At 37.7% G+C, this 25,064-nt stretch overlaps 1 long non-coding RNA gene across 1 annotated transcript in view; it reads left to right on the top strand.

Annotated features, from left to right (window-relative positions):
* The window catches only part of LOC145789766 (uncharacterized), a 44,306-nt gene extending 35,803 nt beyond the window's left edge, over positions 1-8,503 (top strand). Inside the window, exon 3 of the long non-coding RNA XR_014328078.1 lies at positions 7,861-8,503. This is a non-coding gene — a long non-coding RNA (uncharacterized LOC145789766). The remainder of the gene's footprint in view (positions 1-7,860) is intronic.
* Positions 8,504-25,064: the final 16,561 nt, after the last annotated feature.

Here is a 25,064-nt window from a genome sequence, read left to right as displayed (position 1 = left end):
AAATGTGGGATTATTATTTTTCTTGGTTTATATCAACATTTGTGTTTGTGTGTTTACAATTTATGTTTTCAAAAACTTAGGTTGTTTGATTGCTTAATTTTGTGTATGTGTTTTTCTTAAAAACAATTCAATGTTCATAATTTGTTTTATTTAAAAAAATAATAGTCTTAATTTTTAAATTTTGTATACAAGTGCATTCAATGTATATCAAATCTGTTTTAAAATTGCGTTGAATGCTCTAAATGTCTTGGGTTTGTACTTTTTTATTTTGTGTGTTTCTGTATATTTATATTCAATTTTTTTCCCCCAAAATTGTGAATCATAAAATGTGTGTAATTTTTTAGATTTTATATGAATTTTTATTGTACAGTTTTTTTTAGTTAAGATTAGTAAATATTGCATTTTTTAAAGATGTGTACACATTTTAACGTACATATATTTTATTTATCAAATACATTAATATCAAATGTTACATTGTACATAATTATTCGTATGATTTATGCGTATATTATTTGAAAAAATAATATCAAATTCACATTTTAATTCTAAACGAATTTGCACACGCATTGCGTGTGCATGGCCGCTAGTGTATATATATGTAAGCACACTCAAGCAATTAGGCCTTCTTTGGCCGTATTTGGGAAATTGACTATTTTAGTAGGTTATTTTAGTTTCTGACTATTTTAGTAAGTTAAAATATTTGTGTTTAGAAAGATTGTAAGATTTTTTTATAATTGGATGTGATGTTTGTGAGAGAAAAAAATAAAATGATTATGAGTTTGATATGATATTTTATTTTATTGACTATTTTAACCTATTTTATTTTTTTTACAAATTTTAACCAGAAAAAAAAAGAGAAAACATTTACTGTAACGCCCTCAAATTTTTTTTATACAAATCAGCCATTCATAAGATCTAGAGACATAATAGAAATATTATATTTTTATTCATCAGAGTTAATATTACAAAAGATATCACATGCATTACACTTTCATAAATGTTCATCTTGAAACTATAGCATGTAACTCTAGTTTAAATCAACAAAATAAATGCCCTAAGGGCTTACATCTTTCCAAGTTATTACTTGGTTACAACAAAAGAGAGTCAGAAGCTCTTTACAATTAAAAGCCTCGGCTTAAAAGAAAACATATAAACACAAGATGAAATCACAAAAGTAGAGCCTTTAGCCCCTAAGCCTCCCAAGCTATGTCCTTGGAGGTGGCATGTCACCTGTACCTGAAAATGGTTTCCCAAGTAGGGTGAGCGAAAGCCTAGTAGAGATATGCTAAAACAATATATGAGATTTACCTAAGATATAGGCATCAGATAAATGTGCAGCATTCTTAATCAACACATATTCTTTCCAAGACCATTCAATATAGGTAACCAATACCTTAATTCATTTCCATTTCTATTCATTTATCCAAGTCAGTCCATCGATATAATTCATTGTTATCTAAACAATTTAAACGAGACTACAACTCACTTATCAACACTTCAATAACAAACATTATTCAACACTTCCATTTTCTTGCCATTTTACGGAACCACGTCTGAGGGAACCGGCACCCATAAATATATAAGATTTCGGGACTTTCACCCTGGACACTCCTGCCAACTTAATTATCAATTGAGTCCATCCTCTATCTCCTCCCAAACAATGGAGTACATCCCCTATAACCTCCCAAATAATGATACATATACAATGTATGTAAACATGTTGTCATATACAATGACTAATCATATCACATATTCAACAATTTAATCAACCCGTCATATTCAATGACATAACTCATACGACTAGTTTCAATTTACCTAGTCCTCATGCACTTTCTACAACAATCACAGCTATCCTCCACTGATAGCCCAAAACAGATATATCTAAACAGATAAATAAATCTATCAATAGATAATTTATCAAATTCCATAGGTGAATGATTTATCAAAACCAACCACACCCTTTATTTACACATCCTCCAAATTTCATATTTCCCATACCAATTTCATTATTCAAACAAAATAATTATTTAATTCAAATTAGGGCAATCTTCCCTCTTTCACAATTATCACACCCAATACCAAATTTCATCAATTATACCCAAGCAATATCATGTTCAAGGCCCCTTATACACATATGGTGCCAAAGATGGAAAACCCCTCTTTCAAATATCAAAACCCTAACCTTAACTTCACCCAAATCTTCCCAAACCCCACCATTTATACAAAATGACAAATATCTAGGTTAAAGCTCATAACAAAGAGTAAAATATCCCTACCTCAAGTGGAGAAGCTCAAAGAGGAAGAAGGAGAAACTTGAAGATGTCCAAAACTCAAACTTTTTCGGATCAAAAAGAAGCCCACGCAAAACTCTATCTTTTTAACAAACGGAGTAGGGTAGAGAGACCCAAGATCATGGAGTATTTGTAGAGAGAGGGTGTGTTTTAGAGAGAGAGAGAGAGACAGCCGTATTAGGGTTTTGGGGTGAGAAGGAACCAAAAAGTGATATAAAATCACACTGCTGCGAACTGATATACGCAGTCGTCGCTCGAGCGACTAGACACAACGGCAACCTCGCTCGAGCACAAGAAGCGTCGCTCGAGCGTAAAATACAAAGCTTCGGGTCTGCCACCAACGGAGACGCATGCTCGAGCGCAAGAAGTCTCGCTCGAGTGAAGAAACAATTTCACAAGGCTTGCTTGAGCAAAGCACTCCACCTTCGCAGAAAAGCTGCATCTGGAAAAAGACCTCAAGACTCTCAATCCTCGCTCGAGCGTAAGAACTCTCGCTCGAGCGACGAAGCAGATTACACAAGGCTCGCTCGAGCGCAAAAAGCCTCGCTCCAGCAAAGAAGCAAAAATCTAGGCAACAACAATCTAGACCAACTAACAACTAACCTATTCCAAACATGCCCAACATAATCCAAAACTCAAATACAAAGAGTCAAAAGAGAATAACAAGACAAGGATACGATATTCAACCACGGAACCTAAGTCCGAGACATGAAGAAGGTCGGGGCCAAACCGGGATCGCTATATTTACCAAACAAGGCCTTTAATTTGGAGACGAAGGAAGTGGGCTTGGTGCCCTTTACTTGGGCCGGTCAAATTTTTATTTGTGAAACATTCTATCATATAGAGTCTAACCTCAATACCACAATATTAAGGGCCATTTAAGAGAGATAAATTAAGGGATTTATCATTGTTGCCATATATAACCACTGAATATTAGTGAGACTGATTTGACACCTATTGTAATAAAGGAAATTGATTGAAAAGTCATATTAGGAAGATGGGTGTATTAATAAGTCTTGTTTATTTTTTAATGCTTCTAATGGCTTTTTAAAAAAAAGTGTCACTAATTGTTAGTTTTTAGTAACAGTTAAAAAATTTGTTACCAAAAAAAATCACTAAATGTCAATTTTTAGTGACAAATTTAAAAAAAATGTTACTAACACATGTAGGACTTTTAATCTATACAAACACTTGTAGGATGCATAGATCTTTATAACAAGACCAGCAAATAATTATCCCTGGTAATAATGGTTATGTATATGCCAAATCTTGTTATAAATAAAAAGTGGTATAAAAAAATTACTTATTTGGTTTAGTCTTCAATCAATTTTTCGGAGTTCAAAATCTAAAATTTATTTGGTTTACAATTTTTTCAAAACTATTTTCAATCATTTTTTCTGTCTCTTCTCTTCTTCTCTCACATCTACAAATCAATCAATGACATTTTTTTCCCTCCTTCCTTATTTTTTCACATCTTACACATCAATCAATCATTTTTTCTCTTACACACATCTATTCAACTACAAAAAGTTATAAATCATCCTAAACTACAAAACTCCAACTACAAAACTATTTTTAAAATATATAACGAAACAAATTTTCAAATTTTGAAAACTCTATTAAAAAACTTATCTTTCAACATTGATTTCAAAATCAAACCAAATGGACACTAAAGTGTAAAATTTTCAGAAAGTTAGATTTTTACTCAAAAAAATTACTATAAATTACTAAATTACTCTATTTATTTTTTTATACATTTTTTCGTAAAGATTTAAAAAATAACCACTACAACAAAAAAGAGTTTTTTCGGTGCGCAATAGACGCCGTAAAAACCCTTCTACGACGTGCAGGCACACGTCATATTATGACCAGTCATGGAAAGTCATTCACTTTCAACGACATGCTTCATACGCCGTTAAAAACTATTTAACGACAGATTTTGTGCGTCGTTGTTACTTTTTCTACGACATGCTATAGTACGCCGTTAAAAACTATTTAACGACAAATTTTGTGCGTCATCGTTACTTTTTCTACGACTACTTTTGCACGCCGTTAATTGGTGAGACAAATAATGACACTGATTGCGCACCATAAAATATGTAATACAACGACTTATTATGTCTGTCATAGAATATACAATTTTTTAAAAAAAAAATAAAAAGCAGGTTCTATTTGACCAATTTTGTACAATCTAACAAATATTACAAACAAGCATCACAAAACATTAATTAACCACCAAAATATTGTTTGAAACGTCAAAAGAAACTATATCCATAAATTATAAATATTCAACAATTATCTATACATTCCAAACATTTGAAAACTATATCCTTAAGTTCCAAACTGTACAAAAAGTTTAAACCATCCAAAACTATGTATATCTAACTTTCTAAACATATCGACAACTTTCAAGATTTATTGAATAAATCTAGTGATTGTGCGACCATACACCTCCACAAAAACTCCAAATGCAAATCTGGCTTAAATCCAAATCTCCTCACAATGTGATCAACAAATGAAAGTGGGGTCAGAGAATTCCTCTTCCATTGAAGAGTAGATAGCACCAGAATGAGATTATCCTAGCTTCAAACACAAACTTTGATTCCTCCACCTAATCACAACACAAAGAAATAAATCAATGACAACAGAAAGAAATAAATCAATTCCTAAGCTTCCAAACTGACCATAAAACAGCAAACACTACAAGAAAATACATTTTTGACGATCATTTTTGGCTACCAAAAACAATTTAGTCGCCAAAAGTTATGGAACTGGCTACCAAAAATAATATTAGTCGGCAAAAGTCAACTTTTTAGCTACTAATTTTTTTTAGTAGGAGAATGTTGATTATTGGCGACTAAAAAAAAATTAGTAGCTAAAAGTATTACAATTGGCGACTAAAAGAAATTTTAGTAGCCGTAGAGCTACTTTTAGCTACTAAATTGTTTAGTAGCCGAATGAAAATAAAAAAATTATTTTTTATCTTTTGCAACCAAACTTTTGGTCGCCAAAAATATATATTCAGCAAAAAAATTCCTTTTTAGTCGCTGTAGAGCTACTTTTGGCTACTAAATTGTTTAGTAGCCGAATGAAAATAAAAAAATTATTTTTTATCTTTGGCGACCAAAATTTTGGTTGCCAAAAATATATTTTTAGCGATAAAATTCCTTTTTAGTCGTTGTAGAGCTACTTTTGGCTACTAAATTGTTTAGTAGCCGAATGAAAACAAATAATTACTTTTATCTTTGGCGACCAAATCATATTTTAGTCGCCAAAGATGATTTATTTCAGCGACCTTTCAAATTTTGAATGGATTCCAAAAATTATTAGCATCTCTCTCTCTCTCTCTCTCTCTCTCTCTCTCTCTCGATTTTCAGAGTCCCTCTCCGTCTCCGTTGCTCCTCTCCCCTCCCTCTCTCACTGCCGCTCTTCCTCGCCTTCGCCGGAAACCGGAGCACCTCCTCCTCCTCCGCCATCGTCATCGTGAGTACTGCCGCTCGTTTCACGCCGCCTCCTCCTCTGCCGATCTTCATAGATCCACCGCCATCGCCACGAGATCCAGAGGCTTCATTGTTGAGATGAACTCTACTCCATTGATGCTCTATCTCACGTATGCTTCTCTCTCTCTCTCTATATATATATATCTATATATATATATATATATAGGAATTGGGTTAAATTTTATATTAAACTTGTTTGGCTGTAAAATTGAAACAACTTGAAATCTACAATTTTTATTTTCTTGATGAAATTGGTATAGCGATCCCGGGTTTACCCTTGTTGTATAGTGATCCGGACATGTGTCCGTGGATGTTGGTAGTTGTTTATTATCTTGTTTACATCCTTTCTTACTTTGTATTTGAGTTATAGGATGTGTTGAGCGGGTTTGTTACAGGTTGGTTGAGTTTAGAAACCAAAACTAGTTGCCCAAATTTTTGGCCTGTCCGCTCGAGCGGAGGTGTTGGCGCTCGAGCGGGGAATACATCCATCCAGTATCTTGTTGTGCAGTGTTGTGAGCTCGAGCGTAGGGTTTGGGAGCTCGAGCGGAGGCCTGGTTCTGCAAAAGTGCTGGGCGAGTGCATTCTGCGCTCGAGCGGGAGGTTGGCCGCTCGAGCGGAAGTCTGTGAGTGGCCGCTCGAGCGGGGTGTTTTACGCTCGAGCGGAAGACTGGGTTTAAGTCCCGAAATTGTGACTTTTCAAATCACTTTTTGCTTTCTCTTCTCTCTCCTACTTTTCCAAAAACACCATTGTTGAGCCTCTCACTCTAGACTCTACCTTCTCTCTAGGTTTTGATCTAGTAGGAGTGATTTGCTCGCCTTTGGCCTTTACAAAAAAGTTGTTGATCGTCGAGGGCTTCATTTTAATCTGAAAATCTCGGGTTTTGGAGCACGTTGGGTTTTGTCGTCTTCTCCTTTGGGACTCCGAATTTGAGGTAGGGATAACCTACTCCTCTCTATGGGTTTTGTCTTTAAATTTTGGTATTTTGAGATGTTGGGCTTGGTTTGGTAATCTTGTAAAGGTTTGGGGCTTTTGTGTAATTTTACAAAGGTTGGGGTTTTATTCATAATAAACCTAGTTGCATGTTTGGCATAGAAAAATGGAATGATTGTTGAATCATTGACGAAAATGGGACCTAAGGGTTGAAATGGTAATTATGGAAAATGGCCTAATTACATTGTTTAATTAATTGGGATAATTAATTGATGAGAAATGAGGAAATGAAATGTTGATTGAATATCCATTTGTGCATTTATTTTCTGTTTTAGAAATAACTGCTTTGGGCTATCGGTAGAGGATAGTCGTGATTGTTGTAGACAATGTATGTTGATTAGGCAAACTGAAACTAATCAATGGAATGTGTTATGAAACTTGACAGTTGCTAGAATACATTAATTGTTTGTATTGTGTGATTGTATATAGAACCAATGTGTTTATATACGTTGTGTGTAGAGGAGGAGATAGGGGATGTACTCCGCGGTTTAGGGGAAGATAGGGGATGGACCTCTAAACCGGATAGGTATTTGGAGGAGATAGGGGATGTACTCCGTAGACAGAGCTCATATGCTTGTCTAGAGAAGTGAAGATAGAGCTCATATGCTTATCTTTGTGAAGTATGAAGTGTGGATACAGCTTGTATGCTTATCTGTGGATATTGTTGATATACATATCTGTTGTAAAGTGTGGATACAGCTTGTATGCTTATCTGTGGATATTGTTGATATACATATCTGTTGTAAAGTGTGGATACAGCTTGTATGCTTATCTGTGGATATTGTTGATATACATATCTGTTGAGAATGTGGATATAGCTTTTATGCTTATCTGAATGTGAGATATAGTTTTTATACATATCTGTGGAAATAATGATAGAGCTAGCATGCTTATCTGTTGAAAAAGGGAAAATGAAAAGTAATTGGGACTTGTAAGTCGTTGACATAAATATGTAATTTATGTGATTGAATCAGTGGTGACCAACTATCAATTGCTAATGTTTTAGTCATTGTCCATGGTTGGTTTAGTGTATTTCTACTGGGCTGTGGCTCACCCTATATGGGAATATCATTTTCAGGTGCAGGAAGCATGCCACCTCCAAGGACATAGCTGGGAGGCTAGTGGCGGGCATAGTTTTGTCGTTTTACTTTTGATGTATTACATGTAATTTCAAGCCAAGGGCTTAATGTGTAAACGAGTTAGAACTCTTTGTTGTAACCAAGTGTTAACTTGGAAAGCTGTAAGCCCGTAGGGCATTTTGTTATGAGGTTAACATGTAATACTAATGTGACGGAACTCTAATGAATAAAGGAATGTGGTTAGTTTATATATCAATGCATGTCTTATCTGATGGGTTTATTGTTATTATTTTGAGGGCGTTACAACTTGGTATCAGAGCGTACCGGGTTCGAATACTTTGGGTACGTGGGAAGTGATTAGGATCACAATGGGTTTGTCTCGCTTGATAGAGACGTAGATGTAGTACCATATGCTATGTGTTTATTTGATAACATGCTTATGTGACTATGTGGGTATGGGATTTAATTTCTAGGATGTTGATTGGATCCTTGAGTTTCTGGGAGTCTTGTTGGAAAAGCACTTGATCAATGCTGTTTCTAACCGGAACTCTAGTAACGTCTCGGGACTATCATTATCCGGAAATGAAGTTCGTAAGTGCTTATGTGTTTATGTGCTTATGTGGAGTGAATTACAGTTGTCCATGCATTAGGACGTGAGTGATTAGTTTCGGCACACCTATGAATGTGCTAACGTTCTGTGTTGCCTTTATTAGGATGTCAGGACGAGGAAGAGGTGCTAGGCGTGGTAGACCTGCGAGGCAGGAAGTACCATTACCGGGTGAGATTCCGGCAGTGCAGGAGGGAGTTGGGCAGGCCAATGTGGCCGAGCCAGTGGGTCAGCAGGCTATGGGTGCCTTGGCCAGAGAGATAGCAGGAGCTTTAGGTATTCTTAGAGCTGGGAATCAGGCAGCTGAGACAGGGCCTTCCTTCTTGAAGAGGGAGTTCTTTCGGTGTAATCCGGACGAGTTTATCGGGGATCCTAAAGAGCCGCTTAAGGCAGATGAATGGCTCGAACAGACAACGAAGACGTTTGAGATGCTTGGCATCGAGGACGGAGCACTGAAAGTGACCTTGGCATCCTTCCAACTGAAGGGAGATGCGGGTCAATGGTGGAAGTACGAGAAAGCTCGTGTTGGTGGTACTTGGGAGGCGTTTGTGAATGCTTTTCAGGAGAGGTTTTTATCAGCAGCAGCTAGGGAGAAGCTGAGGGATCAGTTTAGCCGGCTTAATCAGCAGGGCTTGTCAGTGGCCGAGTTTGAGGCTACTTTTACCAGTCTGTCCAGGTTTGCACCTGAACTGGTGGCGTCTGAGGAACGCCGTTGCTATGAGTTTGAGCGGAAGTTGAGGCGGGGCCTCAAGTTGAGAATTGGTGGGTCTTATATTCGAGAGTATAGACACCTAGTGGATGCTGCAGCTCATATGGAGCTTATGATGCAGGAGGAGGATGAGAGCCAGAGAGGCTCCAAGAGGAGCCAGGATAGTCAGAGTGATGGCAGGAGACAGAAGGGTTATAACCCTCAGCAGTCTCAGGGTGCAGTCTCTAGATCGACCTTTCCAGTGCCTAGTGTAGGCTCGGGGAGAGGCAGTCAGGGAGAATTCACTTGTTACAAGTGTGGCCAGCTGGGTCACAAGGTTTCGGTTTGCCCGCAGAAGGGTGGGGGTCAGAAAGCTGCTTCTTCTTCAGCTAGACCGCCGAGTCAGGGTTTGGGCAGGGGGCAGCTCTTGATTTGTTATCAGTGTGGACAACCTGGGCACATGAAGAGGTTTTGCCCACAGTTGAGTGCCACTTCGGGAGCGTCTGGTTCTAGGCAGACGCAGGGTTTTCAGCCAGCTCAGTCTGTGCAGGCCTCGAGGGCCAATCCGGGAGCTTCGTCATCCCAGTCTGTGCAGCAGTCTTTTGCTCCGAGAGGTGAGCAGGTAGACCAGGGGCCTATGGGGCGCGTGTATGCTGTTACCGCGCAGGATTTAGTACCGGCTCCATCAGTAGTGAGAGGTACTTTTCTGTTTTGCAACTCAGTTGCTAATGTGTTGATAGACACGGGTGCATCTCATTCTTTTGTATCTGCTGCATTTGCATCTGTTTTGGAATTGGAGTTAGCACAGTTAGCATCTCCTATTTGTGTGGTATCGCCTTTGGGTGGTGAGTTGATTCTGAAACAGGGTGTTAGAGGATGTGATATAGAGGTCGCCGACTATAGGCTTCCTTTTCCGTTTGTTGTCATGCCCATGAAGGGTTTTGATGTTATTTTGGGTATGGACTGGTTATCGTCATACCGGGCTGTTATTGATTGCTACCGCCAGAGGGTTACATTGTGTACCTTGAGCGGGGAGTGGTTCCATTTCTTGGGAGACCGGGTTGGTAGTGTTTTGCCACCGGGGTATGATTCGCGAGGGCGAAGTGAACTTAGTAGTCTATTTGCCAGTTTTGAGAGTGGTGAGAGTGGTGAGACCCAGGTTGTGTTACCGAGGGTGGTTTGTGAGTATTCGGATGTCTTTCCCGAAGATCTTGTTAGTTTGCCACCTCACCGAGAGATAGAGTTCTCTATTGATTTAGTGCCTGGTACGGCGCCGATTTCTATGGCACCTTACCGTTTTGCTCCAGCAGAGTTGGTTGAGTTGAAAGTTCAGCTCCAGGAATTGCTTGATAAGGGCTTTGTTCGCCCTAGTGTTTCACCGTGGGGAGCACCGGCCCTCTTTGTTAAAAAGAAAGATGGTGCCTTGAGATTGTGTATAGACTACCGGAAGTTGAATCGGGCTACGGTTAAGAATAAGTATCCTATGCCCCGTATAGATGATTTGTTTGACCAGTTGAAGGGTTCCCGTTGTTTCTCTAAGATAGACTTGAGATCGGGTTACCATCAGTTGAGGGTCAGGGAGGAAGATATTCCTAAGACGGCATTCCGTACGCGGTATGGCCATTACGAGTTTCTGGTGATGCCATTCGGGCTTACCAATGCACCGGCAGTCTTTATGGACTTGATGAACCGGATTTTCCGGGAGTTCTTAGACCGATTTGTGGTTGTCTTCATGGACGACATCCTTATCTATTCGTCTTCTGAGGAAGAGCACGAGGAACACTTGAGAGTGGTGCTTGAATTACTTAGAGCCCATAGGCTGTATGCCAAGTTTGGGAAGTGTGAGTTCTGGCTGAGGGAAGTCAAATTCTTAGGCCATGTGGTATCCGGGGAAGGGGTGTCTGTTGATACATCCAAGGTTGAGGCAGTGCAAGGTTGGGCACAGCCTAAGAGTGTGTTTGAGATCCGCAGTTTTCTGGGATTAGCTGGGTATTATCGTCGGTTTGTGAAAGATTTCTCCAGGTTAGCGTCACCGTTGACTAGACTGACTCGGAAGGGAGTCAAGTTTGTGTGGAGTGAGACTTGTGAAAAGTCGTTCCAAGAGCTGAAAGTTAGATTGACCACCGCTCCGGTGTTGATTATTCCGGAGAGAGAGTTGGGTTATGCGGTTTATTGTGATGCCTCACGAGAGGGTTTGGGTTGTGTGTTGATGCAAGAGGGAAAAGTGGTAGCTTATGGATCACGTCAGTTGAAAATACACGAGAAAAATTACCCCACACACGACCTAGAGTTAGCAGCTGTGATCTTTGCCTTGAAAATCTGGAGGCACTACCTTTATGGTGAGAGGTTCGAGGTATTCTCGGATCATAAGAGTTTGAAGTATCTGTTTACACAGAGAGACTTGAATCTGAGGCAGAGGAGGTGGATGGAGTTCATCGAGGATTATGATTTTGAGTTGCATTATCATCCGGGAAAGGCCAATGTTGTGGCCGATGCCCTTAGTAGGAAGACCATTAGTGATGTAGCTTGTATAGCCATCCGGGAATGGGAGATGTTGGGAGCACTTGGCGAGTTTGATTTGCTACTGGGCGAATCTGTCGAGGCTGCGGCCTTGTTTTCTGTTGTTGCGCAGCCTACACTTGTGACTAGAGTGTTAGAGGCACAGAGAGGTGACCTTGAGGTAGAATCCCTCCGAGAGAAGATCTCCAGTGGGAAAGTTGAGAAGGGTTTGACGGTGTATCCCGACCTGAGTGTGAGATACCGAGACCGTTTGTTTGTACCGGAGGCTTGCCGTGAGGAAGTACTCCGAGAGTTTCACCATTCGCGCCTTGCGGTGCATCCGGGAGGTACTAAGATGTATCGGGATTTGGGTCGCCAGTTTTGGTGGCGGGGTATGAAAAGAGATGTGGCTGTTTTCGTATCGAAGTGCCTTACTTGCCAGCAAGTGAAGGCCGAGCATCAGAGGCCAGCGGGTTTGTTGCAACCCTTGCCTATTGCCGAGTGGAAGTGGGAGCATGTCACTATGGACTTCGTTGTAGGTCTTCCGAGGACTCAGCGGGGTAGTGATGCTATTTGGGTGGTTGTAGACCGGTTGACTAAGTCGGCGCACTTTATTCCTATGCGCGTGAGAGATTCGGTAGATCATCTTGCCGATTTGTATATTCGGGACGTAGTGAGATTGCACGGGGTCCCAGTGACGATTGTCTCAGATAGAGATCCTCGTTTTACTGCTAGGTTGTGGCAGAGTTTGCAGAGTGCCTTGGGCACTAAGTTGACCTTTAGTACGGCTTATCATCCTCAGACTGACGGGCAGTCCGAGCATACTATTCAGATCCTCGAGGATATGCTTCGGGGTTGTGTCCTGGACTTCAGTGGGACGTGGGAGAGGCACTTGCCATTGGTAGAGTTTGCCTACAACAACAGTTTTCAGTCTAGCATCGGTATGGCACCGTTTGAGGCCTTGTATGGCCGACCGTGTAGGTCTCCAGTTTGTTGGGCCGAGGTGGGTGATGCACCTTTGTTGGGTCCGGAGTTGGTTAGGGAGACGACAGAGAAAGTTGAGCTTATCCGTAGGAGGCTTGTTACAGCCCAGAGTCGACAAAAGAGTTATGCCGACCGTAGGAGGAGGCCTTTGGCGTTTGAGGTGGGTGATCATGTCTTTCTGAAGATATCACCTAGACGAGGCCTGATGAGGTTTGGGAAGAGTGGGAAGTTATCCCCTCGGTGTATTGGTCCTTTTGAGATCCTTGAGAGGATAGGTGAGGTTGCTTATCGGTTAGCCTTACCGCCGCAGTTGTCCGGGGTACATGACGTGTTTCATGTGAGTATGCTTCGGAAGTATGAGCCAGATCCATCACATGTGTTGGATTGGACCGATTTAGAGGTAGATGAGGATGCCTCGTATGAGGAGAGACCGGTTCGGGTCTTGGATAGGCGGGATCAGGTCCTGCGTGGTAAGACCATTCCTTTGGTGAAAGTCTTGTGGAAACATCACGGAGTGGAGGAAGCCACTTGGGAACGTGAGTTGGAAGTCCGAGAGAAATATCCGGACTTGTTTGTTGTTATGTATTCTTATATTTAAATTTTACATTTCGTTGAACTTAAGAGCTTTTATATATGTCTTAAGTTGTGAAACATTGAAAATGTTTTGGTTATTGGAAATATGTTTTGGGAACTTGCCTCATATGGAAGTTGAATATAACATTATATATGTTGATTATATTGTTGAAATTGGAAAGTTAATGCATAATGTTGATGCATGTTGACGGTACATATGTTCTTTACATAATGTGATATGCCTCTTGTTAAATGGAGGGGGTGACCGGTAATGGGTCGGATTGTTGAATGTTAAAGTGTAACATTGTTTAAAATAGAGGAAAACTTGTTTTTGAAAACTTGTGTTTAATTTCGGGGACGAAATTCTTTAAGGGGGGGAGGTTATAGCGATCCCGGGTTTACCCTTGTTGTATAGTGATCCGGACATGTGTCCGTGGATGTTGGTAGTTGTTTATTATCTTGTTTACATCCTTTCTTACTTTGTATTTGAGTTATAGGATGTGTTGAGCGGGTTTGTTACAGGTTGGTTGAGTTTAGAAACCAAAACTAGTTGCCCAAATTTTTGGCCTGTCCGCTCGAGCGGAGGTGTTGGCGCTCGAGCGGGGAATACATCCATCCAGTATCTTGTTGTGCAGTGTTGTGAGCTCGAGCGTAGGGTTTGGGAGCTCGAGCGGAGGCCTGGTTCTGCAAAAGTGCTGGGCGAGTGCATTCTGCGCTCGAGCGGGAGGTTGGCCGCTCGAGCGGAAGTCTGTGAGTGGCCGCTCGAGCGGGGTGTTTTACGCTCGAGCGAAAGACTGGGTTTAAGTCCCGAAATTGTGACTTTTCAAATCACTTTTTGCTTTCTCTTCTCTCTCCTACTTTTCCAAAAACACCATTGTTGAGCCTCTCACTCTAGACTCTACCTTCTCTCTAGGTTTTGATCTAGTAGGAGTGATTTGCTCGCCTTTGGCCTTTACAAAAAAGTTGTTGATCGTCGAGGGCTTCATTTTAATCTGAAAATCTCGGGTTTTGGAGCACGTTGGGTTTTGTCGTCTTCTCCTTTGGGACTCCGAATTTGAGGTAGGGATAACCTACTCCTCTCTATGGGTTTTGTCTTTAAATTTTGGTATTTTGAGATGTTGGGCTTGGTTTGGTAATCTTGTAAAGGTTTGGGGCTTTTGTGTAATTTTACAAAGGTTGGGGTTTTATTCATAATAAACCTAGTTGCATGTTTGGCATAGAAAAATGGAATGATTGTTGAATCATTGACGAAAATGGGACCTAAGGGTTGAAATGGTAATTATGGAAAATGGCCTAATTACATTGTTTAATTAATTGGGATAATTAATTGATGAGAAATGAGGAAATGAAATGTTGATTGAATATCCATTTGTGCATTTATTTTCTGTTTTAGGAATAACTGCTTTGGGCTATCGGTAGAGGATAGTCGTGATTGTTGTAGACAATGTATGTTGATTAGGCAAACTGAAACTAATCAATGGAATGTGTTATGAAACTTGACAGTTGCTAGAATACATTAATTGTTTGTATTGTGTGATTGTATATAGAACCAATGTGTTTATATACGTTGTGTGTAGAGGAGGAGATAGGGGATGTACTCCGCGGTTTAGGGGAAGATAGGGGATGGACCTCTAAACCGGATAGGTATTTGGAGGAGATAGGGGATGTACTCCGTAGACAGAGCTCATATGCTTGTCTAGAGAAGTGAAGATAGAGCTCATATGCTTATCTTTGTGAAGTATGAAGTGTGGATACAGCTTGTATGCTTATCTGTGGATATTGTTGATATACATATCTGTTGTAAAGTGTGGATACAGCTTGTATGCTTATCTGTGGATATTGTTGATATACATATCTGTTGTAAAGTGTGGATACAGCTTGTATGCTTATCTGTGGATATTGTTGATATACATATCTGTTGAGAATGTGGATATAGCTTTTATGCTTATCTGAATGTGAGATATAGTTTTTATACATATCTGTGGAAATAATGATAGAGCTAGCATGCTTATCTGTTGAAAAAGGGAAAATGAAAAGTAATTGGGACTTGTAAGTCGTTGACATAAATATGTAATTTATGTGATTGAATCAGTGGTGACCAACTATCAATTGCTAATGTTTTAGTCATTGTCCATGGTTGGTTTAGTGTATTTCTACTGGGCTGTGGCTCACCCTATATGGGAATATCATTTTCAGGTGCAGGAAGCATGCCACCTCCAAGGACATAGCTGGGAGGCTAGTGGCGGGCATAGTTTTGTCGTTTTACTTTTGATGTATTACATGTAATTTCAAGCCAATGGCTTAATGTGTAAACGAGTTAGAACTCTTTGTTGTAACCAAGTGTTAACTTGGAAAGCTGTAAGCCCGTAGGGCATTTTGTTATGAGGTTAACATGTAATACTAATGTGACGGAACTCTAATGAATAAAGGAATGTGGTTAGTTTATATATCAATGCATGTCTTATCTGATGGGTTTATTGTTATTATTTTGAGGGCGTTACAATTGGTCTCTCTCTTTAAAACATAGAAGGAACCTAATCTAAAATTGGGATATTTAAAATCTGTTCTCATAAAAACCTAGTTGATTCTAAATGGAAAAATTAAATTTTCACAATTAAATGCACCCTAATAAATTGGAACTTTCAATTGGTTGATTCGAAATGGAATAATTCAATTTGCACAGCTAACTGACCCCTAATAAATTGGAATTCTCTAAGAAAATATTTTAAAGATTTCATCCATGATCAATGTTGATTTTGCAAGGGTAAAAACAGATTGTAAGTTATAATTACCACTGCATGGGTAAAAACATGATCAAATTGGGATCGTTTATAAAGGAGTTATAAATGAGAATGTGAGACCAGGTTACAAGACCACGCTGGTTGCTATTAAAGAGCTTGATCATGAAGGATTCCAAGGCGACAGAGAATGGCTGGTATTTGTTATTTGTTTTGGCTTACATTGTTTCTGTTCTTTTTTTTTTTTTTTTAAGCTCATTTATCTTATTATTATTCAGCCTCGCATTTGCAGTAACTATAGATATGTAAAGTTTGGCATTCTACTTTATTTTATCCTGAAAACACACTACTCACAGGAAATAGCCTATTATAAAATTGTGGAGGGAAGGGAATCACTTAGTCTTTTTATTTTTATTTTGTATAGCTTGTATTTTCTAGATGGTACCTTGTAACCACAAATAGTTTGAAGTGGCTACTTAATTTACTTTTCATTTGTGAAAGAATGTGGACAAAATGGTTGAACTAGCTGAAAGTGGATCATTTTGGGTTGCCTCACAAACGATGGAGAGAGAAAGAAGAGGGTGGGAAGGAGGAGTGCAATATTATTTTATTTTCAATATAGGTAATAAAAGGACACCTTTTCATGGGATACAATTTGGAAAACTCCTTTATAAATATGTTCCTGTTCTTTCTGCATTGGATGGGTGTCTTGATGTTCTTGAGATCTCATGTCTAATGTAATTTAGTGGAACTAGCTTCACTTTATAAGACTAATTTAGTGGAACTAGCTTCACCTTATCAGACTAATATATATATATATATATATATAGGAATTGCTTTGCTATAGAAGGCTCGCTTTTTTCCCCCCTGTTTTTCCCCTTAGATTGATATCTATCTATATCTATTCTGAAGCAATGGTAAAACTTGAAATTGTGATTTATTTGCTGACTCTGTGCACCATGGTATTCTAATCGTCAGGCAAAGCTAAAGGCGTCTCATTATCAATTGGCACCCTGACGTTCTAATGGGAATTCACATTTCCTCCACAATCACCATCTCACCCTGGGGTTTATAAAATCGCTACTCTTGTTTAGTTTGGGGTTTATGCTTGCTTTGTTGATTTTTAACACAGTTATGGAATCTATATTAAAAATAGATGAGCTAGTGGTTGTTTTTTACACCATTATATGTTGAATCCGGTCAACACACTCCTGAACATGTTGACTATGATCGTGGTGCTACAGTTAATATCCCTCTTGATAATGGGAAGGTAGACTAAAGTTCAAAGGATGTTGAACCTGTTTACTATTTTAATGCATAGACATAGGCTTTGTTAATTTCATTATCCTCTGCTGCAATCTAGGATTTCAGAACAAAGGAGAAAGAACTCCAAACAAAGGAGGCTGAATTGAGGAGGAGGGAGCAAGTACTTGTTTATACTAACTAAAATTGTAGCTTCCGAATATGTTTTACGTAGAATTGAATGGCTATTTTTTTAATTTTATTTTCATGGACACTTTGTATTAATCTTATTAGTTTTTCATTTTGTTTTATATTATGCCTATGTCATGGATTCCCTGAAGGTCTATCACAACCTTGTTCTACTTTTAGACACCTTAAAATTACCTTATGAGGCCTAAATATTACATTTTCTATTTTGTGCACTTTAGGCATAATTCATCTTTATGGCTATAATAAGCTTTAACAAGAACTTCTTGTAAATTCATGACATTCCCAGGCTTGTTAGTATGCCTTCTATGGAATATTATAGCAGTTACCGTAGCCTGGATCAATGAGAAGGTTGGCTTAGAAATACTTTGAATGGCCTTCTAAGCCTCTTGCTTGCATATATGAGTCTTGAGTTTTCTTGTCTTGTAGGTCCGACAATTTGGTTTCTTGCTATTATCTACTTCATAACAGGGGTTCCAGGGGCCTGTGTTGTGGTATCGTCATGCTATGAGGTACTATTTCGTGCTCTTTGCCTTTAAAATTGGGATCTATTTGGGCAACCAGTAATTATACAAATGCGGCCCAAGGACAATTCAAACCAATGATAGACTAAGGAGACAGAATCTATTTGAGCAACCAGTAGACCACCGTAAATTGTCAAACCTATTGTCTCTAATAGCAGGTGCAGTAAGTAGAGCATCATTTAATCTCATTATTTCCTCCACCTCCCATTGAAACAGAGTTCTAAAATTTAAGGTCCAGCCCTCATGATCACCATTTCTGTTGTATAAAGAGTTAACTGTACCACATTTGGCTTTTACTTTTGGTTACATCCTTTTAACTCCTAACCCTTAAAATCCACTCAACAGATTCTCTCTTTGCCACCATTAACTTTTGGTTACAACCACAATGCATGCTTATTTGCAAGTCATCCGTTTTATACCCATGAATAATAGCCTAAATGGGTTTCGCATTGTTGCAAAAAAAAAAAAAAAAAGGTGCAAAACATGGTTCTGTAGCAAATCTAATTACCTAACTAATATTCCAAGCAACCAAAAAGGGATGGTCAAAATCTAAGAATTTAATTAGAGGAAAAAAAATGCCCCAATCCATATTGAATTGAGGACCCGAAATTCCCTATTGATGGGTGATGCAAAAAACTGTTGAAACTATATCCTATAAATAATGTTGGTTGAGTGAAACACGTTCTCTTCTATAATCAATGTAGAATATGCAGTTTTTTTAACTCTTGGAGATTGCCCCAATCCATCCTCAAAACCTGCTGAGGATTGTGTGTTTTGGTATTGGTAATATATAGGTACTGTATATTTCTGCTGAGGGTGGTTAAAATCTTTAATCTCTTATGACAGGTACAACAGGATTTGAGATATGGAGAGGACATAAATAATAAGAGAAACGGATGAGGAAATAACAACACATACTTGTACATTTAGTGACCGTTTCTGAGAATCAAGTTGCTCTGGGGTGAATTCAGCCTGATTGAAGCAGTGATAGAAGCAATATGAATGTTTTTGATTGGCAAGCATTATGAATGTTACAGAAAATAAACATAATCATAAATTTCAAGTGCTCATCAGATGTTGGATTTCAAAGGAGCTCAAAGAGACAAATAAAGTACCTTCTGAAATGGTTTAGTTTTCAACAATTTGAAAAGAGTAAGGAGAGGATAAACAGTGGAATCAATGTTTGAGGGGGAATCTAGCTTCCACGAAGACTTGTCACCATCCATGAAAATTGAATGATAAATATAAAAGTTGCAAATTTGACAGAAACATATCAATGAAAAATAATTAAATAAAAATAAACAAACAAATAAAATTGTATGAATCAAACAAACCAAATATGAGTAATGCACTTATAGACTTCACCATCTAGCTTAGTTAATAGAACTATAATAACACATGTCAATAATGAGACTTTCATTTCTTGCTAATGAGCCACAATATTCATTCAAATTTTACATTTAATAATGCACCATTTGAGCAAACCCAAATCCATGGAAGCATCATGACTAATAAAATATTAAAAGAACAATTAAAATATACTGTGTCTCAACCACGGTAGCATACTAAATTTGCCGATCATGAAAACTAAAGACGACATGATTGGCCTATCTATAACATGATCCTGAACACAAAAAAGGCTAATATGTATGCATCTTATTACCGAGGGCAAGGAACATGAACCAGCCAATGCTCGATCCATAAAAAACTGAACATTGAAATGAGTGCTATTATTTGTCACCATGTTTAGATCACCAATTTTTCCAAACATCAAGGAAAATGAGTGGCAGGCAAGAGGCTTAACCATTTTCTTCCAAGGCACTATTGTTATATCTTTCTAAAATTTAAGAATCACAAGCTCCATGTCAACATAGGCTTTTGTAAGAGCCTCATTCTCAAGGCCCATAGCTTCAGACAACACCTCCAGCAACTTGCAAGCCAAGTCCATCAATTTCTCGCTGTAGGTCTCCGTTACAGCCCTCCACCCTTTAGGCTTGTCGAGCCACCTTGAGTAGTCTCAGGTCCGAATCGATTAATGGTGACGTTGACCCAATAAGCCTATCAAAATCTAAGATTATTGAGTAGTAATTAATTAGTATAAAATATATTTTTACTGGTATGAAAAATATTTTTCAGTTAACCATTTTGTTAATAAATAAATCATTAAGTTAATTAATAATTTTTAATGATATGAGAAATTTTTCAACAAACAATTTTGATAATTAATTATTGCATAGGATAATTTTTTCCCCCCCCCCGAGTATTGTGTTAAATTAAAATTTAAAACAAACGATAGCTATAATTTCTAATATTATAAGTCTGATTTATATTATATAAAACAAATCTTATGTGCCTATCTAAAAAAAAAAAAAAATCTTATGTGCATATTTGTAATTTGTTAAAAAATAAAATATTATAAAACAAACCTTCACTCAAAACCTTCACTCAACAGTTAAACATATGCGTAATTACAACCAACAATATTATAAGACCAAAATATTTGCATAATTACGAAAAAAACCTTCACTCAACATATAAGTGACTATTAGTAAATTATTCAAAATGAAAGAGCAAAATTGAAAAGAAAAGACAAATTTCAAGCAGCTAAGCGGTTCTTATATATATAGATTTTTATATATATATATATATATATATGACCCCAATGGAAGATTAATCAAAACAGGTAAACATTTGAATGAAGGCTTTAAGCACATTGCTTCTAGTTGTCTGTTATTACTGCGAGGAGATGTTGTGACGTGAGGGGCCATTGTTGATCTCACACTATTTGAGCCTATTTTTGTGATATATTTCAGCATCTAAGAACTGTAGGTAGAAACTGACACTCCCATCCAAACATATGCTAAGGGAATGCAAATAGAAAAGATGACAACCGAACATATGGGTTGCAGCTGTATGAGAGTAATATACAAGCAAAATGGTGGCGAGAGAGCAGTTATCCTAAGACCACCAGCTATTGCGTCAGATGTACATAGATCAGCAAAATGGTGAGCATTTATCCTAAAACCATCAGCTATTAGCTTGATTATCATCTCCTTCCACCCCCAAAGGAGAGATGGAGGATTAAGTTTGTATTTGGACATGGGTGTGCACCTTTTTTGTTGTTAAATGACACGGATGAAGCCTTCTCAGGTAAGAAAAATAAAGGAAAAGAAAATCAGTTGAGGCAAACCAAATCTTATCTTAAAATTTCACTCGTGAAGAAACTTTCAGTTCAAACTCACCGCTAGCACTGAGAATCAGCCCTTCAACGCCCTAATCATTTTCCTAACTAGGCCTTACTGAGGAGGACCATCAGTGCACAAAGATTATAACATACATCAATTTCAGATATGGCTCAAAAAGAAAATAAATTGTGTTGATCACTAAACTGAGATATGGAAGTAAATGACAAGGAAATACCAAGTAACATGGTTAAATTTTATAAAAGAAAAAATTGTACACTTCTTTTTTGAACAAATTAGTTCAATTATGGCAATAAAGCACCTGAAAGTCGACAAAGGCAACCGGAGTTCCATATGTGCTCTGCATCTTCAATTTCAGAAATCCAGGGCAACTGAGAAAGGACAAAAACAAACAAAATAAATTAAGTTCTACAAGCTTCACAGATTAGGAAAACAAAGAACAAAAATAATTGCTCCAAACCTTGAAAATACTTGAATTAGCTCTTCCTCTGAACAAGATGGCCCCAAATTAGCCACAAATAGTGTTGGACATGGGGAAACATTTTGCAGACCATGAGGTGCTGAAGAGTTGTGCTGCTAAGGTAGGAAAATCCCCAGAAGTTAACTCTTCATAAACAAAATAAAATGGCGAATAAAGATTCAAGCAAGCATTATTATTTTACTTAAGGAGGAAATGGTGGAAGACAGTTCATAATATAGATATTCATACTTTGAAGAGGACTCATCCAATTTCTCTTTAGGAGCATAATGAAATGGCAAAAGAAACTTTTAGAAGCTGAAATTTAATAATACCAAATATAAATCCAAAAATAAAACCTTACCAATTTTGCAGTGGTCTCATTCACAGCTCTACCATCAAAGTTCACATGACTGAAACATCAAAAGAAAAAATGAAAAAATAGACAAGGTTTCATAGAATTGTTCTATCGTAAGGCTGATAGTGTCCTCCAGCTGCAGGGAATAGGGCCTGTAATAAACTGCTTTTACTAGCCCTTGACCTATCAGCTAGAAGCAATTATTTCAAATAAGAAAATGTCGTTGTTCAGCTAAAGTAGTCGTTTCCAAGTAATAAAAATGTGCTTTAAGTAGTACAGATGACCTTTGCGTAGGTGGATAACCAATTGTGTTGTAAGCAGAATTACCAATTCCAGGCATATGAACGTTGCCAACACCTGCTAGTGCCCAAGCGTGCAAAAAATGTGCTATGTGAGCTTTTAGAATAATGTGTCTCCACGTGACTAACTAACTAGTATTCCAAGCAACATATCAGACAAGCACCCATGACAACATCCAGAAATTAAGCAAATGGTGAGAGGGGGGCTCTGAGGAGGTAACATAGAGATCAACCTCATTCAATTTAAATAATTCAATAAAAGTGATAAAATAAATATATAAAAGAACAACAGTTTAGAAAATGGCAAAAATCTAACTTATATTTCATTCACATTTCCTTACCAAATCCCTATCCAAATTCATGATCCAACCACAGCTTTAAGGTTATGCATTTAATTTCGAGAATGATACTCACATTTCCTGCTAGCTTCTCCACAACTACTTGTAGGTAATTCCTGAACTTTGTTCTAAGCATCACAGTTACTTCACTGAGGTGCTTTCCATGAACAGTCAAGGACATTTTTTAGTTAAGCATATTATCAAACATGTAATGAGCAATCCACATCCAATAAAAAAGTAAAATAGAAATCAAAATTTAGGGTTTTTTTTTTTTTAAAAAAAAAAGGTAACAGTAAGCATCAATTTGACTAGAACCAACACCCAAAAAAAAAAAAAAAACTACAGATATAACCCAATTATCCACCAAAGGGTTTTAACCATTTAATTGAAAAACTACCAAGCCTAACAAAATTGGTAAGAGTGAAACACTATTGAACAAACAAGTTAAAAGGAAAATGAAACAATCTGAATCAAGGAAGCCCACAAACATCTAATTGTTCCCTAGTGCAAACGCATCCAGCAAAATCACTAAGAAAAGCAAAGAGAAAAACCACTCACAATATAAATTCCAAGCATTGCTTCTGTTTTTTCAAGCCTTCATATGAAACCAAGTAAAATTAGTTAATTATTATTATTTTTTTTTTACAGAAATAAAACTTAAATCATCGTAATTTATCAAACATTTAGATTTCAAAAATTTTGATTTCTTCAACTAGTCGTAATCTTCAAAACACACACACACACACACACACATATTGTACATACAATAATCAGTGGCGGCTCTAGGAATTTTTGCCAGCGGCGTCAATCAAAAACTTAAATACCATATATCTTACAGAAAATTCACATTAATCATTATATCACCTATGGATAAAATCAACAAATTAATTTAAATTCTAAAATTATAAACAAAAATATTTCAATATATAGATACTATTGTTTAAGCAAAAAGACATGCCAATATCTAATATGGGTTCAAAATTGATGGGTTCAAAAGAGTAGGACTTAAAACTATGGGGTCAAAATTGTATTTTAGTGGGCTTAATTACTAATTTTTTTCCTAAAATCTAATATTTATATAATGAATAAATAAATAAATTCAGCCAGGGGGTTCGGGGTGACACCCCTGACAAAGCCTTGGAGCCGCCCCTGACAATAATTCATAGAAAAAAATACAATGATGTAGAGAGAGATAATTACCTTTGCGATTGATCTTCCGAATCCATTAACAAGTAATGTCGCTGCGTGAGCAAGTTATTCATCAAAAGGTAAAGTACAAAGAAAAAAAATGAGTTATGAAATCATACAAACCACAGGGGAAAAAGGCATCATCGTAGTCCGACTCTCCCCTCACAAAATCCCCCAATTCATCCCCATTATCCTCTTCCCCAATTCCAAAATCAAGAGTGCTCTCGTCGGCCGTCGTGTTCTTCTTGATAAGTCGCTTCCGAGGCTTCGACTTCGCATCCGAATCGTTGTAAATTAGGGTCGGAGAGGGGTTTTGAGAGAAATCGAAGAGACTGGTAGAGAAGATAGAGGTGGATAATTTGAGAGGGGTTTTGAGGGAAAGAGGAGAGAGAGAGGAAAGAGGGGGCGGTGGGTTTGGAGTTGAAGAGAGAGAGAGAGAGAGAGAGAGCCTTTTTCTTTCTCTTCAAGTGGAAATTTTCTCTCAGATTAGGGCTCGAAAAGATGAAGTGACGTAGATCAACGTTGGGAAGATTGAGGGGGGAGGAACAGATCGAAGACGAGAAGGGTGAGGATGTAGATCTGCAATAGATGAGCATCGGCAGTGAGAGTTTTATTCCATTAGTTTCTTTCATTAATGTTGGGGCTCTAGATGTATATCATTAATGTTGGGGCTGTAGATGTATATGTTATTTTTCTAATATATATATATATATTTTTTGGTGAATTGGCACCACAAATTTTCATTTTGGCACTTATTTTTTTGAACATACAATTCATGATATGTATTGTGCATTGTAAAAAGACAATATTTTTAATGGCAGGTGATATGTGTGTCATAAAAAGTGTAATACTTTTAACAGCTGGCGTTGTGTGCACCGTGAAAAATACAATACTTTTCACGACTGGCATATGTGTGTCGTGTATAATTGATGTATTAACGGCATGCCATATGCATGTCATAATAAGTTTTATTTTTTACGACAAACATTACAAGTCATAAAAAAAATCATTGTTACTACCTTTCATGGCCTACACAATAGGCAAGCCATAGGTGGAAAAATATTTACGTCATGCAAATAAAGCAAGTCGTAAAAGTGAGAAACTACGGCGTGCATTTATAGTATGTCGTTGATGTGGTGCCGTAAAAAGTCAATTTTGTTGTAATAAACATACAAAGTAAATTCTAAACGAGCCGCTTAGTATGGGATAGGATTATCTCTAGTCTTGTTGGGTTCCATGGAACCCATCATGGGTTCCATTTTGACAATCTGAATCATTCATTTTATTGAATTATATGC

This window comes from Camellia sinensis, chromosome 1 (genome assembly GCF_055761805.1).
Source record: "Camellia sinensis isolate YWXY chromosome 1, ASM5576180v1, whole genome shotgun sequence".
Classification (NCBI taxonomy): domain Eukaryota; kingdom Viridiplantae; phylum Streptophyta; class Magnoliopsida; order Ericales; family Theaceae; genus Camellia; species Camellia sinensis.
This window is presented reverse-complemented; position numbering and strand designations above follow the sequence as displayed.